We start from the raw sequence: 16,273 nt of genomic DNA, 5'->3' as shown, positions 1-16,273 counted from the left end.
TAATTCACCTCTTTTGGCATATTGCTCTTCAATGCCCATGTGATGGTAGTTGCAATGGCATGGGGCGGTGTCGTATACTTTTGCGGTCTTTTACTGCAAATATGGAGAAATTGGTTGTACATTCTGCAAAGGGTTGCCGCTCTTTGGTCTGCCATATCTCCATAAGTTGCATTCTGTTTCTTGGACCCATAAACCTCTATAGCCTCCCTTCTTTCCCTGACAGAGCTCCCTTTGTTGTGCAGCTTCAATGCATCTGCAATGAGCTGTGGAGTGATCTGTACCTCTACTTTCTCTCCATCTATTGCTGTCAATGTGGCTTTCCCATCCTTCTGAATGGATGTTGCCAACTCGTACACTCTTCTTGTATCCACACCTGATGGTCTCGAGGAGAAGAAACTGTGCCAGTCTGCCCTTTCCAGGTACCTGTTGATGTTCTCTGACCTGCTATAATCCACCAATTCTTGTGGGATCATCGGTATATCCACCGCTTGCCCTTGAGGATCTCTGAAAGTCCCCTGGTAGATCTTTATTCCCTCTTGTTCCAGTATTGCTTCCTCCACCCAAGTTTTGGTTGGCTTGAGGGTTTCTGCTGGAATGTCAAAGGGTTCTGCTTCTGTAAGAGCATCTTTGATTGTCAGTCTTTTTCTCTTTGTTGCTGATAACTTGGCGGAATCCATGGATCCTGTAACTCCAATTTCAGAAGTTAGCGTCTTTTTAGTACTGAAAGCCGAAATGAAGCTTTTAACTATTCAAATGACTTGAAAATTGAAACATGAGCTATTCAGGGCCTAAGGATGCAGGGTAGGTGAAAAAATATGCAAACTGGGCTCAGAATCATGCTGGAGACATCATACGCGTATGTGTCTTTTGTGTCAAAATGACTTCATATTGGTTGTGCTTGTAGCTGATAGTGTATACATGAGTATCATATGCTTGGATTTGAGTTTGGATCCCATTTGGTCAAGTTTTGGCCAGTTTAGTCTAGTTCAGGCTCTTGGCAAAATTTTGAAAGGGAATTGGATTTTATGATCCAAATTGGATAAAACTTGGTGGTTCACCTTCAAATGGCATGTAGATCACTTCTGTTTGGTGGTTGAAGCCCTGAGGTGCCAAAATCACATAGTGAGACATCATACGCGTATGATGTCTTTTAGTGTATTTTTGGACCAAATTTCTCTATAAGCTTGGATTTGGCTTTAGACAGGCTTATTCAGTGGATTTATGAATTTTGGATAGATTTTGGGCTAAAAATGGGTCTGGAGACATCATACGCGTATGATGTCTTTTTCATCAAGTTTTCATGGTATTGATTCTGTGGACTCCCCATGTACTAGTGAAGGACTGTCTCTACTCAAATCTTGGTTTGGACTTGAGTATGTTGGATTTGGGCCAAAAATAGGCTTTGGATGAAGGATTCTCCCTCAATTAGGCTAATGGGGTGATCCACTTGACCAAATGGTTCCAAACTTCATATGTAGCATGTATTAGATATATATAATGGATGTATGATGACAAATAAGCAATTTTGGCTCTGTAAGTGCAAATAGACATCATACGCGTATGATGTCTTTTGTGTCAAAATGGTGCTTTTTGGTTCCAGATAGCTTATAGATGTGTTAATCAACAATCCTACAAAGTTTCAATGAGTTTGGAATTATTTTGACAAAATTAGGACCAAAAATCAATTTTATGGCCTACTTTGCGTCTTTTTGGTTTTCCTTGGGTTTTCTAGCTCCAATTCTCATGATACTTGGTTCATAGGATGTGATTAACATGTGGAATGAGGCTATGCACTCAAATGTTGAAATGGATGTGAAAATCATGCTGTGAGACATCATACGCGTATGATGTCTTTTCTTGAAATGTTGGTCTTTTTGTGCAAAGAATGCTTTGTGCTAGTGCCCTAAGCCCTGCTAACTAGTTTTCAACTTAAAAAGTCATCAGTTTAGCTAAAAAGCCCCCTTATAGGCATTTCAGTCTCCGAAGTCGTCTTTTTGCCTTGGAGTTGAATTTCTTCAACTTTTCTTCTCGAGAGTTGCATTTCCAGCTCATTGGATATGTTGTGAAGCCACCTATTTGGTTGAACTTGACTTTGGCTCCCCGTTCTCCATCTTTCTCCATTTGGTTGCCCGAAAGCGTCTTTTTCACCATCGGTAAGTGAATCAGCTTTCTTTTGGGTTTTGCTTGCAAACATAAGTCATCCATGTATATTTGAAGCTGCTTGTGAAGTTTCATGTCATTTCGTCGTCAATTTTAGCCGTTATGCCAAAATGACGCTTTGTGTGTCCGCAGCCAAATCGGTTGTTCCGACCTACTTTTGGTGATCCAAACCCGGAGATACTCCATGGTTGCATTGCCCTCGATGTTGTTAAGCTCCTTGAGAAGTTTTGTGTCATTTCGACAACTTTTTTCTGTTTGCCTCTTGCAGGCTCTGTTGACCTAGGGTTTTTCAAGTCGTTCTTTCTCAAGCTTTGAGTGTTAGAAACCCATCTTCTATGTTAGGGTAACCCACCTCTAAGTTCTTGCAAGGTTTGGTTAGGCGGTTGTGCCCCTACCTAGCGTTCTTCCCCATTCCCCGTCTGCTCTTGTTTCTTGGTTTTGGTCAGTTTTCGCGACAAAAGTTAACGATAAGCATCAAAAGCTTATGGCAACGAGTCTACCTCTCATGTCTGGTGTCCTCTGAGCTCTCGTAGCAGTCGTAGAAGGCGGTAGAAGGTCGGATGCTCCTATGTGCTCTTTGCTCTCTCCAAGAAGGTAATAGTGGAAATGAGCTTGAAAGTGATGTGAAAAATACTTAACTTCGGACTTCCCGGATCACTTGTTACCAAATTTGACATGTGCTCCTATCTCGTTGTGAAATGCACTTTAGGATTTGAAATTTCTCAATTTGGACTCCTTTTGACCTGTTTCTGAGAAATCTGTCCACTTTGCCAAAATTCTGTCATTTCGGGCTTTCCGCAACTTTTTCAGAATTGTACCCAATTTTTACCATGGGTTGCCCTTGTCATTAGGACCATCACCGTCTATTCTTTTCTTTTTTCTGATCTCATTTCACCTGCTTTTTTATTTTTCTTTTACTTTTATTGAGAAAATCATAAAAAATAAAGGAAAATAGCAAATTGAAGCCAAAAAATTCCAAACATACACAACAAATAGCTGGTAACCCTGTGTATATGAATATACACTTATTTGTGATTTCTGGACTTGGATTACCACTTTTTAGCTCCAAAAACACTCTTATTTAGTGATATTTACACGTCTAGAGACCCAAATTCATCATTTGATCTCTTCTTGTTGCAAAACAAGGTATATAAGGGCATAAATATTATCAATATCCGCAATCAAACATAAAAATTGCAAAATCATGTAAGACACTGTCCTTGTAATATAATTTTTGTTTTTCTTTGTTTTTGGCGCTTGTAGCTGCTTTGTAACTCCTGTATACCTGTATACCTCCCCCCCTCCTAGTCTGAGTCCTCCCGGACGACTATGAAGTGTCTGTGGGTGAAGCATTGTAGTTGTTTTGGTCATAAGTTCCAAATGCAATTGCAGAGCGATGATACAACAGTCTTTCCAATAAAGCTGCTCTTTGTCTGATTGAAGGATTGGTGGTTGGGTTTTGGGTTGGTTTTGGCACTTCGGTAGTAGAATCAGTAGATGGATTCTTCTTTACTTTGTTGTTCTCTTTCACAATCCAAATCTGCTTCCGCTTCACTTGTGCTTGCCACAAACTCTTTGCGACCCAAACCGGCCTTGTTCTTTGTGTTGATTTCCTCGACTTGAAATACCTAGGAGTGTCCGTTGATTGTACTGAAGGGAGTTCCTGTTTACAAATCTTTGGGATCCAAATTTGCTTGCTATAGCTTTGTGCCGTCATGAACTTCTTTGGAATCCAGATCTGTTTCACTGTCCTTTGTTGTTTGGAATCACTCTGTTGTCTGGTATTGAAGACTCTGCTTTCCACCTTTGTGTTCTCTGGCACAACCTTTTTTGGTCTCCATACCAACTTTGACTCCATTTTTTCCCAAGGTTGAGCTGTTATATTATTGCTTGTCTTCCTTATCCACTGTTGGGAATTCCTCGTCAAAGAGTAATCCGGTTGTATAGAAACTTTTGGTTGCCATTGTTTCTTCTTTTTCTCTGGTTGTTGTTTACCTTTGTCCTTGGATTCGTCCTTTGGAGTTGGCTCTGCTCCTTTGGTGAACTTAACTGATTGACTTTCACCTTCGTATTTGATAAGCACTGATTTAGAACTCCAGTCAATCATTGCATTGTATTGCTTCTGCCATGGTTGTCCTAGCAATAATGGTTGTTGTGTAGCTTGGTCTTCAACCACGTAAAACATATGAGGATACACATATTGGTTAATCTGTATATGTAAAACTGTGCATCCGACAGTTTTGATTGAATTCTCAGAGTAACTCTTTAACTCTTGCTTGGCAGTTTGTAGTTTAGTGTCATTTGTCAATTGTCTATACAAACTGAGTGAAAGTAGGTTAGCTTGAGCTCCTGAATCCAATAGTGCTCTGGCTTTGATTTGGTTGGTTCCTACTTTGCATTCAATGATGGGTTCTTCTTTGTCATTATTCATTTCTGTTATACTGACTGCGTTTATTCGTATTGCTCCTTCATTGCGCTGTTTCTGACGCAGTAGTCTTCTTTTCTCCATTCTTTCCTTCGCCTCGGCTTGCGCTTCCTCCACAATCTTTTTCTTTTTCTGGACACGCAGCTCTTCTTGATGTATTTTGAGAAGCATGTCTTGGGTTAGCGGCAAAAGATACTTTTTCACTTTGCATCCACTAATCCAATTGGGCATTTCTTCTCCGTCTAATGTAGCAAGCTTGACGGCTCCACTTGGTGATAGATCTTTAATCACCAAAGGTCCCATCCCTCGCTTTTTAAGCTTCTTAGCATGTTGTTTCAGAGTGTAAACTAGGACATAGTCCCCAACCTTAAACTCTTTAGTCCGCACATGCTTATCAAAAAATTCCTTTTGTCGCCTTTTTTGAGCGTAGATAGAAGCTACTGCTTTTAGGCGAAGCTCGTCTAGCTTTTCCAGGTCATCTATTCTATCAGAAAGCTCGTGCCCTGTCCACTCTAGATCCTTAGCCACCCTTAAGGTTGAAATCAAGAATTCTATTGGTAAGATAGCATTTAGCCCAAAAACCATGTTATATGGGGTCGTTCCTATTGATGTTTTATATGCTACCCTATATGCCCATAATGTTGAATGCAACTTCTGGTCCCAGTCAGTTCTCGACTCAGATACAATCTTCGTGAGGACCGTGCATATGGTTTTGTTTGTTGCTTCAGCTTGTCCGTTTGCTTGTGGATGATACGGGGCTGATTTCCTATGGATTACCATGAATTCATCTAGAAGGATCTTTATCACTTCATTTATAAAATGTGTGCCTCGATCACTCACAATTTCTATTGGTAATCCATATCGTACAAAGACGTATTCATACAGAAATTGTGTCGTGGTCCTGGCATCAGCTTTTTGAGTTGCCTTTGCTTCGACCCACTTTGTTAGATAGGTTAACGACATTTTGAGACCACTTCAGTATCATTTCTATGTTGAACAAGTACGCGTCTGGCATGTCGTCATCTACTCCTATAGGGTCTTCTCCATTCGTCAATCGCGAAAGATGATCAGCTCTAAGATGTGTTTTTCCTTTCTTTACTACTACCGTGAAGTCGAATTCCAGTAAGATAATGAACCATCTCACTATTCTCCCCGTATTGCATGGTTTATTCACTAGGTAGAGCAAGGCTTGGTGATCCGTAAAAAACACAAACTTGTTGGCTAGAAGATAATGCCGAAATTTCTTCACAGCATATATTATTCCTGATTCTTCTCTGCATTGTTGAGCTGTCGACTGGCGTAACAGATAGGAAAATCCATGTTTCCTTCTTCTGGCTGAGCCAGAATGCAGCATCCTATTGCATATGCCGAAGCATCTATATGCACATGGAATATCTTCTCCCAATCTGGTGAGTTCAAGACTGGAGCAGTAATGAGTGCCTCTTTCAATTTCTTGAACGATTCCTCACACTCATCTGTCCATTCAAAGTTCACTATTAGCCTGTAAAGTGGTTGGCCTATTATAGCGTACATGTAAATGAATCGTCTATAATATCCGCAATGTCCCATAAAGCTCTGTACTTGTTTCGCATTGGTTGGTCTAGGCATATCCACTATAACCTTTATCTTCTCTAAATCCGTGGATATTCCGTTTTGTGAGACAATATGTCCCAGAATTCTGCCCTGTCAGACCATAAACACACATTTCTCAGGATTGAGACAAATGCAATATGTCCTACATTTCTCAAATACTTTTCTTAGGTGTTCTAGATGCTCATCTCTCAAAAGAGAATGTACACACAAGTCATCCATGTATATTTCTAGAAACAACCTTAAGTATTCCTTGAAAGCATGCGTCATCAGCCTCTGGAAGGTTGCGGGAGCATTGGTTAGACCAAAAGGCATAACCCGATAAGCATAAATTCCCCACTTCGTTGCAAAAGCTGTTTTATGTTGATCTTCCAGTGCTATGGCTAGCTAGTTATATCCTGAAAAACCATCAAGAAAAGAGTATGCTGTTTTCCCTGATACACGCTCTAGAACATGATCAGTTATCGGCAGGGGATAATTGTCCCGGATTGTTGTAGCATTCACTTTCTTTAAGTTGACACACACTCGGAGTTTTCCGTTCTTCTTGGGTACTACCACAATTGGAGATACCCAATCGGTGTGTTCAATCTCGTATATGAATTCAGCTTCCATTAGCTTATCTATCTCTTCTTTGATTTGCTTAGCAAACGTATCATTATATGTGTATGGTCTCTGTCTGCTAGGCTTTGCGTCTTGTTTCAGTGGGATTGTGTGTTGGCATATCGATGGGTCAACTCCCTTTAAGTCCTTATAAGACCATGCAAACACATCCCTATACTCTCTGAGAAGACTCAAAAGTCTCTCTTCCTCGCCTGGAGACAAATCTGTGGCTATGTACACCGGTCTAGGTGGCTCACCTGGAGCTGCTAAATCAACTTTTTTTGCATCCTCCGGTCCGTCATAAGATTCGTTCTCCTTTCTCTCTCGAATAGGTGGGGTTAATACCACCTTCCTATCCTCTATTGTGAATTTCCTATAGTGAGAGGGAACATCCATGTTTTCCTTGATTTTGGCGTTTTTGTCCTCTCCACTCTCAATTTCTGTCGTCCAAACTTCTTTCAGAGTTTTCTTGAGCTCTCTGTACTTGTTTCTACGTTCTAGCTTGGACTCCGTGTGTTCTCTGTTGCGCTTGTTCTTTTCTGATTTTTCTGTTTCTGTTTTCGTTCCATTCCTTTGAACTCGATTTCTTGAGCCTCTTTTGTTTTTTCGTAAGCTCTTTTGATCATTGCCTCTCATTCTTCCAGAAACCTTGTCCTTAACACAATCTTCCGCCTTTACTAGCATTAGGAATTGATCTTTTCCTCTTATTCTAGGCATCGGATTGGTTCTAACCCCCTTTGTTTTTCTATTTTCTCTATAGCATTTCTGGCGTTGTTTAGTTTGGTTCGGAAAATCATAAAATCGGACATCCGTTATAGTTTCTTTGTTTCCGCTTGAATTGTCCATTGACTCGTTATCTGCTTCATTTCCCCACTCAGGATGATCGGGAATGTCGTGAAACACCTCCTTTTCATCTTCCTTTTCCAGTGTATCGTTCTTTTCAGTTTCTTTTTCGAGTACATTTCTCAACATGAAGTACGGAACCACGTCGTACCCGTCCTTGTCGCAAAATTTCGTTGTGGGACCATCCGGAATTGCACAAACATCTAGGGTTGCTAGAATGTGTGTCCATTCTAATGGTTCAAGCGTGTCCTTTGGAAAGGGTTATCCTATATAAGTTTTGTCTTCGATAGCCCTTTCTAAAACATATTCTTCTTGTTTCAGACTTCCACATTTCGAGGCTCCACACATCCATAACTCCTTGGGTTTACCTAACCAAGCTGGAAATTCGGATCCCACCAAAGTAGCTGAATCAAACTCCTCCACCGGTGTTCGGTTCACATCTTTGTAGCTATGGTCTTTCAGGTTCACACGTGTAGTGGTTTCCATATTTCTCAGGTATATGTGATCGTAGCCCCAATCCTGGACCATTTTCAACTGTTTCATGAATGGTCTTCCTAGTATGATATCATAGTTATTCTCCTTGCCAAAATCGACAATAGCAAAAGTATGTTCGTATTCAATGCCGCAAGAAGTCACTACAACTTTCTCTAATAACCCCATAGGTTTCTCCATGTGTCCATTTGCTAATTGGAGTTTCAACCTAGTCTTCCTTATTGCTGGTTTCCCCCATTTTTTCCAGATTTCTTTTGTAGCAATGGCTACCCCAGCTCCACTGTCTAGTATTGCCATCGTGTTTACTCCTTGGAATTCAACTGGTAAGGTTGTATTCCCCTCTTCACCTTCGCAATATTCTCCGACCTTGTTTAAGGGTACAGGCTTAGCGTTCTTTTGTGGTTTACTCAGCTCTTGTATACCCTCTTTCAGTCTCGATGTTGGGTCTTTTATCCCGAATTTCTCCAAGCATTTTCCTACAGTGGTCCACATATGTGGTCTTAGCCTCAAAAGCTCAGCTAGAGTGATAGTGCATGTCACTGGTGTTGAGAAGATCTCTATCAATCCTTGCGAGTCCATGACTTTTTCTGATGAGATTCTTCGAGAGGGAAGTGCTCTAATCTCGGATTTTGCTTCATACTCTCCTAAGTATGAAGGTAAGGTATTCAGTGAGTGGGTTTGCTCTCCGTTGTTCTAACAGAGCCCCCATCTCCCCAGTAAGATTGCAGATCCAAGTCCACTTGAGATCCTGCCTCAAATTCCACTATGGGAGGGTTCCTGATGTCCTTTTCCCAATTTGTCTGATTAGCTTGGCAACTTAGCTCGTTTACAAAGTTTGCCTCTCTCACTTGTTTCCAAAATTCATTGTAATCCTCATCTCTTCCGTAAGACCTCTGTATGACTGGATGAAAACTCTCTATCTCCTGATCGGTTGTGTTCAACACTATGCGGTCATCCTTGTGTGTATTTTCAGGCTTTTGTGCACTGGGAGTCTTTTCAGCTACCCGTGAAACGATAGTCTCTTGCTGAATTGGGTTTTCCTTTCCACAATTCATTGTTTCTTTTGGTGGTTCTAATAAGGCTTGTGCAGTCTCGATCATTCTCTGGCACATTTCAAGTCTCTGCTTTTCCAATTCCGCGTTTGGGTACGTCATCCACCTCTGTTCTTGTGTTTGGTTGTTCTTTACCCTAGCTTCGGAAGCTCTCATCAGTGCGTCCAATGGTTCGTGTACTTTGTCGACTAGCACTGATCCCCCTGAGCTTAAGCTCGTTGTTTCTTTGATACTTTTTTGTTTCGTTCTTTCCGGGCTCATCTCTCGTTTCCCGTTTTGACTCTCAAGTTTTTCTAATCTATCTTTAGTTCGCTTTAGTTCCTCAGCTAGAATAGCGTCTTCACGTTCTTTTCTCAACTTCATGCCTGCTTTTCTAGCTTTCCATGTGTTTTTCTGACTCCGCGGTCCTGGACTAACCATTTCAATCGCTAACTTTCCATTCTCAGGTTCTCTAGTGGTTTTCTTAGCTTGAGCTCTAGTAACAACTTGCATTGGTATCAGAGTTTCATTTTCAGACCCACTGCTGGTAGGAATAGTTTCTAGCATATTCAATGTCGTCTTTTGCACTTTGTTTGGATTCTTTAAACAATCCTCAATGAAGTGAGTAACCCCACATTCAGTGCAATAAGCGTTAATTCTAATGATTTCAGTATGTGGGAAAACATTCATCAGATGGTCACCTCCACACTTGTAACAGGGTCCTAGTGCTGGTCTTGGTCCCATTTGATTCATCCTTTGTGGATAGGATGGTCTTTGTCCTGTTAACCCTCCATGAGCTTTGAACATCAATGTTCTTGCATCCAAATTGTACCTGTTGGTATTCCAACATTCCCAATCATGCCCCATGGTTCTGGTTGTTTGGGTTCTTCTGTTGGGTAATACACAGTTGGAGACATGTGTGCACCAGATTCTTCATAATAGGCTTGAACAGGCACTAAGGCTTGTTCGTCCTGATTCTCTAAGGTTGTTGCATATCTAATGCCTACTGGTCTTGCTCCTGGTAAAGGTGGTTGTTGTCCCAATACCGGTTGCGGTCTTTCTATCCCCATAGGTCCTGGCACATTTCCCGTTGGATATCAAGGTATTGGATGTACTTGAGGTGGTGCTAATTGAGCAAGAGGTGCATACTGACGCTCCCTTACATACCCTTTGTTGTAATAGCACTCTTCTGTTGGATGGTTTGTCCATTTTTATTCAATAGCACACCATTTCAGTGTTTTTGGAAATGGTTTTTGGTATGGTGCCATCCTTTGTAGAGCATCTTCTATCATTTGCTCTACATTTGGCATGGTTGTTATTTGAACATTCTTTTTAGTGGTAGTCTCGCTCGCTACGGAGGAGGAGCTACTGGATGCAAAATCTATATCCGCTGACACCTCTCCATAAACCGTACAGTTATCCACTAAGTACAATGCTTCTCTCGTTACTTGCTCGAAACTTGTACAAGCTTTCAAGTGCAAGTCCTTCTTGAGAGTGTCGTTTCTCAGTCCCTCAATAAAGAGAACAGATAGTCTGTCATCTTGTGGTCATTCACGTACTGGACATCTCTCAATGTATTGTTTGATGTGAAGTGAAGCTTCCTTCACTTTTTCGTGTTCTCTCTGTTTAAAAGCATATATTTGTGAGACTGTATTCTGCTTAATCCCTCGTTTTGAGAATTCCTCAGCAAACTCTCTTAGAAAATGGTCAATGTCATGGAATCCCCCTATGTTCAGTGGTTGAAACCATGTCAGTGTCGTACCTTCTAGAGTAAGACCAAATCCCTCGTATTGTGTATGGAAATCTGTTATCTGCTCAACTCTTAAGACTTGCTTAAAGAGTGACACATGTGCATACGGATCTCCCGAACCACCATACTTCTTTGGCATACACTTCGCTACTTGAGATGGTCTCATACGTCTATGGTCTGCTACCAATCTCATTGCTCCTGTGTCCCGGCTAAAGCTTTCTCTAGCATCATGGACTTCATGGGTTACCCTTGTCGGTTCCCCTGCCCTGAATCTACTACTAGGAGGTAAATGTGATGGTTCCGCTTCGAACCTTGGACCTGGAGTGGTATACGTGGGGATTGGAACTGCACTACCTCGATTCGTATCCATTGACTCTCTGGAATGTAATGATCCCATTGGTCCGGGCTTTGAGTACTGAGGTTGACTGAAAGAGTCAGCAGCCTGAGTTCTTTGTCCTCCTGTCGTCATTGGGTTTTGCCCTCCATTTGTTGGTGCTGGTCTTTGTGAGCTAGAAGTAACATAATACTGATGTAGTGGTCCCCCAAAGTATGTATATCCTTCTAATTATTTCTTGCCCATTGTTGAGTATTGCCTGCCATACTTGTCGTAAGCGGCAATTTTCACTTCCGATCCCTCTGTGTAGGTAAAGACATAAAGTCTCTTTCGGTCTGTCAACTCTCCGATGTAGGGTTCTTCACATCTATAATAGAGATCTTGCACCCCATTATTATATTTATATAGCCCCACATAGATGTTATCAGTGTTGATCCTTGTAGTTTCATTCTCTCTTCTTAACCTCGCATCAGGGAAGTTCATTATTGGTGCTTTCTCCTCAAGTTCTTCATCTACTTTGGCTTTGGTGCCCATCAATCCCCACTTGTCCACAATGTTAGGGTTTAGGACTACCAAGTACATGGTACCCTCGTCATCTAGATATCTATCTCCGCTATAGCTCACAGGCACTAAGTCCTTGAACTCACTAGGTCTCTCCTCTATCTTTACACAATAGCGGTCCATTCCATCTTTGTAGATCTTGGCACCTTGCTCATTGTCGTACTAGTATTTTATGAACAATAGCTTCATTGTGGCGAAAGGGTTTGATGATCCTGCTGCCATATTTTCTCTGTTGTTCAAGTTGAAGTGTTCCAAGTGTTCGGTGAAAATCTCGTAAGATCTCTCCAAAGAAGTATCAGAAACACTTCCTTCAAAGATCGGCTCTAATGGTTGCACCCAACTTTGGTTTACACTTCCCTCGGTTGATATGACACTTGCTGGTTCCCCTTGTTTTGGTTGGTTATTCTAGAGGTTCCTGCCCGATCTCAAATTCATCAATTCCCCTAAAGGACTTTAACTTTTCCGTCTCAGCAATTTGTTTTCCCCAAGTTTTTGTGGTCAGAATTGATCCAAACTGATTGATACTTGGTCAATTGTTTAATCTTGTCAGTTGGACAACTTCTGTTTCATCAAGTGAGAATTCTGTTACAGTTATGCTGAAAAAGACATTATACGCGTATGATGTCTTTTTTCACAGATTTAGACTATTTTGGTTATGCTCACTCTCAGTAGCCCCCTTATGCTCTTTCCACTCACAAAATTCAGTTTGAACTCTGTTTGAGCAAGTTATGGCTAATTTAGGCTTTTCTTGGCAATTTTCCGCTTTTGACTTGTTTTTTGGGTCAATTGTGATCCAAATGGGATGAAACTTGAAATATAACCTCTAGACAGCTATTACAATGGATCTGTGTTGGCAAAGTATCAAAATATGTCCAAAATTAGGTAAAAGACATCATACGCGTATGATGTCTTTTTCATCAATTTGGGTCAAAACTTGATATTTATGCTTCCTACAGTGCTTGTAACAATCTTGTCAGGTCAGATATAAAAAATAAGCAGTGGATGTGCCAAAAGACATTATACGCGTATGATGTCTTTTGTCCCAGATTTTGACTATTTTTGGTTTTAAGCCTTCTCCAATGTTTATAATTGAGTTTTAAGTGTTTTTGTCAGGTTTGAATGTAAAAACAAGATCTGAATCCAAAATTTCCTATTCTTTGCGTTTCTTGGACTCCGACTTCTCTTTTCGGGTTTCTTTGAGTGTTAATGCTCTTGTTTTAAGTTGAAATTAGGGTATAACCCCCCTTTTGAACACTCTGGTAAAGTCAAAATTTCTGTTTTGGTCTCTGTTTGGTCATTTAGACATCATACGCGTATGATGTCTAAAGTTGCAGATTTCCAGTTTTTTGGCACAGAATCCTTCCTAAAGCTTTCTCTAGTGCTCAGCAACTCCCAGATACACAGAAAATTTCTCTGACTTTTGTTTATTGCAAGTTTTACTACTAACTCGACGGTTTAGTGATCTAACATGCAATCAACCATATCAAGCAATTACTCCAACGATTATTAGCTCTAGATCAGGATCAAATGAAGTCCTACCTAAGCTATTCCTAATCATAAAATGGGTTTGGTAATTGTGATTTTAAAGAGATCCACTGCCACTCACGGACTAGCAAATTCTTCTTCTATCAACAACTACTCAACACCAACAAAACAACAAACAAATCTAAGCTAAACTAAAAATACTGTCAACACGGAAGACCCAGGAATACCCCACTTCCTAGTATCTCTCGAGATCTTCGGAGTCCACCACTCCTAGATCTTTTCTAACTAAAGTATACAAAGTAATTTATACGACTCACCTCGTAGGATTAGTCTAAGGTCACCTACTTAGGGCTCTCGTCCCCGGCAGCGGCGCCAAATGTTAAGGCGGTTACGCCGCTAGCGGAAGCTAAATAGCGAGAACTCAACCAACAATAGAATTTGTCAGACGAGGACGAAGCTTGACCCGCAGGCGCATGGAAACAACTAGGTGGGTGTCAAATCACCTACTCGACCTTCTAATGACAATCACTACTAAGGAAATCAAATCTAAGTTCTAAAATACGCAAGTGACTGAAATCCGTACTACGAATGAATGCTATACGAAACAGGATCTAGAATCATTGAATCGATCTCAAACTCAAGGGGAAGTCTATGCACTAGGTAAGAACAACACCCTAAAGACTTGAACTGCAAAATCAACCTATAATCACTCCGTGCGGTAAACGCGTATGAAGACAGGCCGAAAAATACAGGTGACCGAAACTTGACCCCGATGGTACTAATGTGTAGCTCTACTCGTTGTGGTTCTATAGATATGCTTCACGCTCTATTCCGACACACGAGTTGGAAGAAAACTCACACCAAAGCTCGTAGGAACTTACCACACATAGAAGCTGATAGCGCGCACTCTTGGTATCAGTGCGTAGCTCTCGCCGTTGCTAACACAATGGCGGTGTCGCTTCTCCAATGGCGGCTCCGTAGCTCGCGTAGCAAGTAGATAAGACTCTCTCTCTCTCTCACTCTCTCTCAGACACAGTCACGGCGCTCAAAAACTCACTTTGATTAATAATCTGAATCCCCTTAGGTTACAAAACTTTGGCTTATATACCTCAGCCTTGGAGGTGAGAACATCGCTAACTAATTACATCAGCAAGTGAAATTACTTCGGGATTACAAGCTGGAAACTCAATTGAGTCCCGTTACTTAATGAATGGCTCAATTCAAAATCAATGTCGGAAAGACATTTATTACAATCAATGGTTACAAAAATGATGAGTGTGAGCAAAAATGTGGGTGTGATCCTCTGTTGGCTCAACACTGCACTTGCTAGACTTGGACTTGTTGTCAAATTTGTGGATGACAGATGTACAGTTCATGATCTCAGTTTGGTGATGAGATCGTTGCATCTGGGCTTTTGTGTCGTGGGCTATATAAGCTCACTTTGTTTGACAAGTGTGGAATTTTTTTTGCAAATGCAGTTGCAGATTCAAGGGCTATTTCAGATGCAAAACTTTGGCATGCATGTTTTGGTCATCTGAATTGCGTTTGCAAAAATCTGATATGGTTGCTTCTTTGCCACCTCTTTAAGCACGTGTCAAACATGTTTGTGAACCCTGTATTTTGGGTAAGATGAAACGTTCTAAGTTTCCAAAGGATTGTTCAGTTCGGGCCACATGTAGGTTGCAGCTTGTGCATAGTGATGTTTGTGGGCCCATGCAAACTCCGCCCTTGGGAAATTACCTGTACTTAATGACTTTCATTGATGATTACTCCAGGCATGCATGGGTATTTTTGCTTAAAGCAAAGTTCGAAGTTTTTATGTGCTTCAAAAAATTTCTGGCTATGGCTAAAAATGTCTCGAAATGTACTATGGGCACCCTCCGTTTCGATCGAGGGGGGGAGTATATGTCTCATGAATTCAATGCATTTTTGGATAGTCATGGGATAAAACACCAATGTACAGTGCCTTATACACCTGAGAAAAATGGTGTTGCTAAGAGGAAAAATAGGTCACTTATGGAAATGGCACGATGTATGGTAAAAAGTCAAGCTTTGCTGCATTCTTTTTGGCTTGAGGCCATCATGTGTGCCACTATGTACTGAACAGGTGTCCTACAAAAGCTTTGTAGTCTATTACTCCATATGAAGCATGGCATGATAGAAAGCCTTCTATTGAGCACATGCGTGTTTTTGGCTATTTGGCATATGCTTTGGTGCCACAAACACAGCGTAGAAAATTGGATGATAAGGCTGTCAAATGTATTTTTGTTGGTTATAGTGCTGAAATGAAAGGTTACAGGTTGTATCATCCGTAAACAAAACGAATTCTAGTTTCACGGGATGTAGTGTTTGTGGAAATTCTATTTAGCCCTTGCTGTCATGTACTAGAGACAATAATGTAAGCTCACAGGACATTTATGACACTTTGTTGCCTCTTTTCAGTAGTGGAAATATGAATGTAAGTTCCAATGAGGCAAATGTACAGCCTATGGGGGTTTTTGAAAATGTTACAGATCATCCTATTACTGATGCAGATGTACATGATGTACTTGATGAGGAAAGGGCTGAAAATGAGTAGGCTAGAGGTATGCCAAAATGTCTAGTGCACACTTTGCGTGATAGTAAATTGGATGCAACTTTGTCTAGTCGTACTCGTTCAGGCTCTCGCCATGCATCTTATGCATCAGATTATTATGCTTTGGCTATGTCTAGCTTACATGATGTTGAGGAGCCTCTCTCTTTTGATGAAGCACATAATTCAAAAAACTGGATGGCTGCCATGCAATCAGAATATGATGCACTTATAGAAAATGACACATGGACTTTATGTGATTTTCCTCCTGGAAAAAAGTCCATAGTTATGAAGTGGGTTTACAAGTTGAAACACAAGCCGGATGGTGAGATCGATCACCATAAGGCTCGACTTGTTGCAAAGGGTTATGCACAGCAAAAAGGCATAGATTATGAAGAGGCCTTTGCTCCCACTTGTCGTATTACTACTA

This window comes from Adiantum capillus-veneris, chromosome 11 (genome assembly GCF_014529385.1).
Source record: "Adiantum capillus-veneris isolate H3 chromosome 11, ASM1452938v2, whole genome shotgun sequence".
NCBI classification, from domain to species: Eukaryota; Viridiplantae; Streptophyta; class Polypodiopsida; order Polypodiales; family Pteridaceae; genus Adiantum; species Adiantum capillus-veneris.
The sequence above is the reverse complement of the archived record's forward strand: the minus strand, read 5'-3'. Positions refer to the sequence as shown.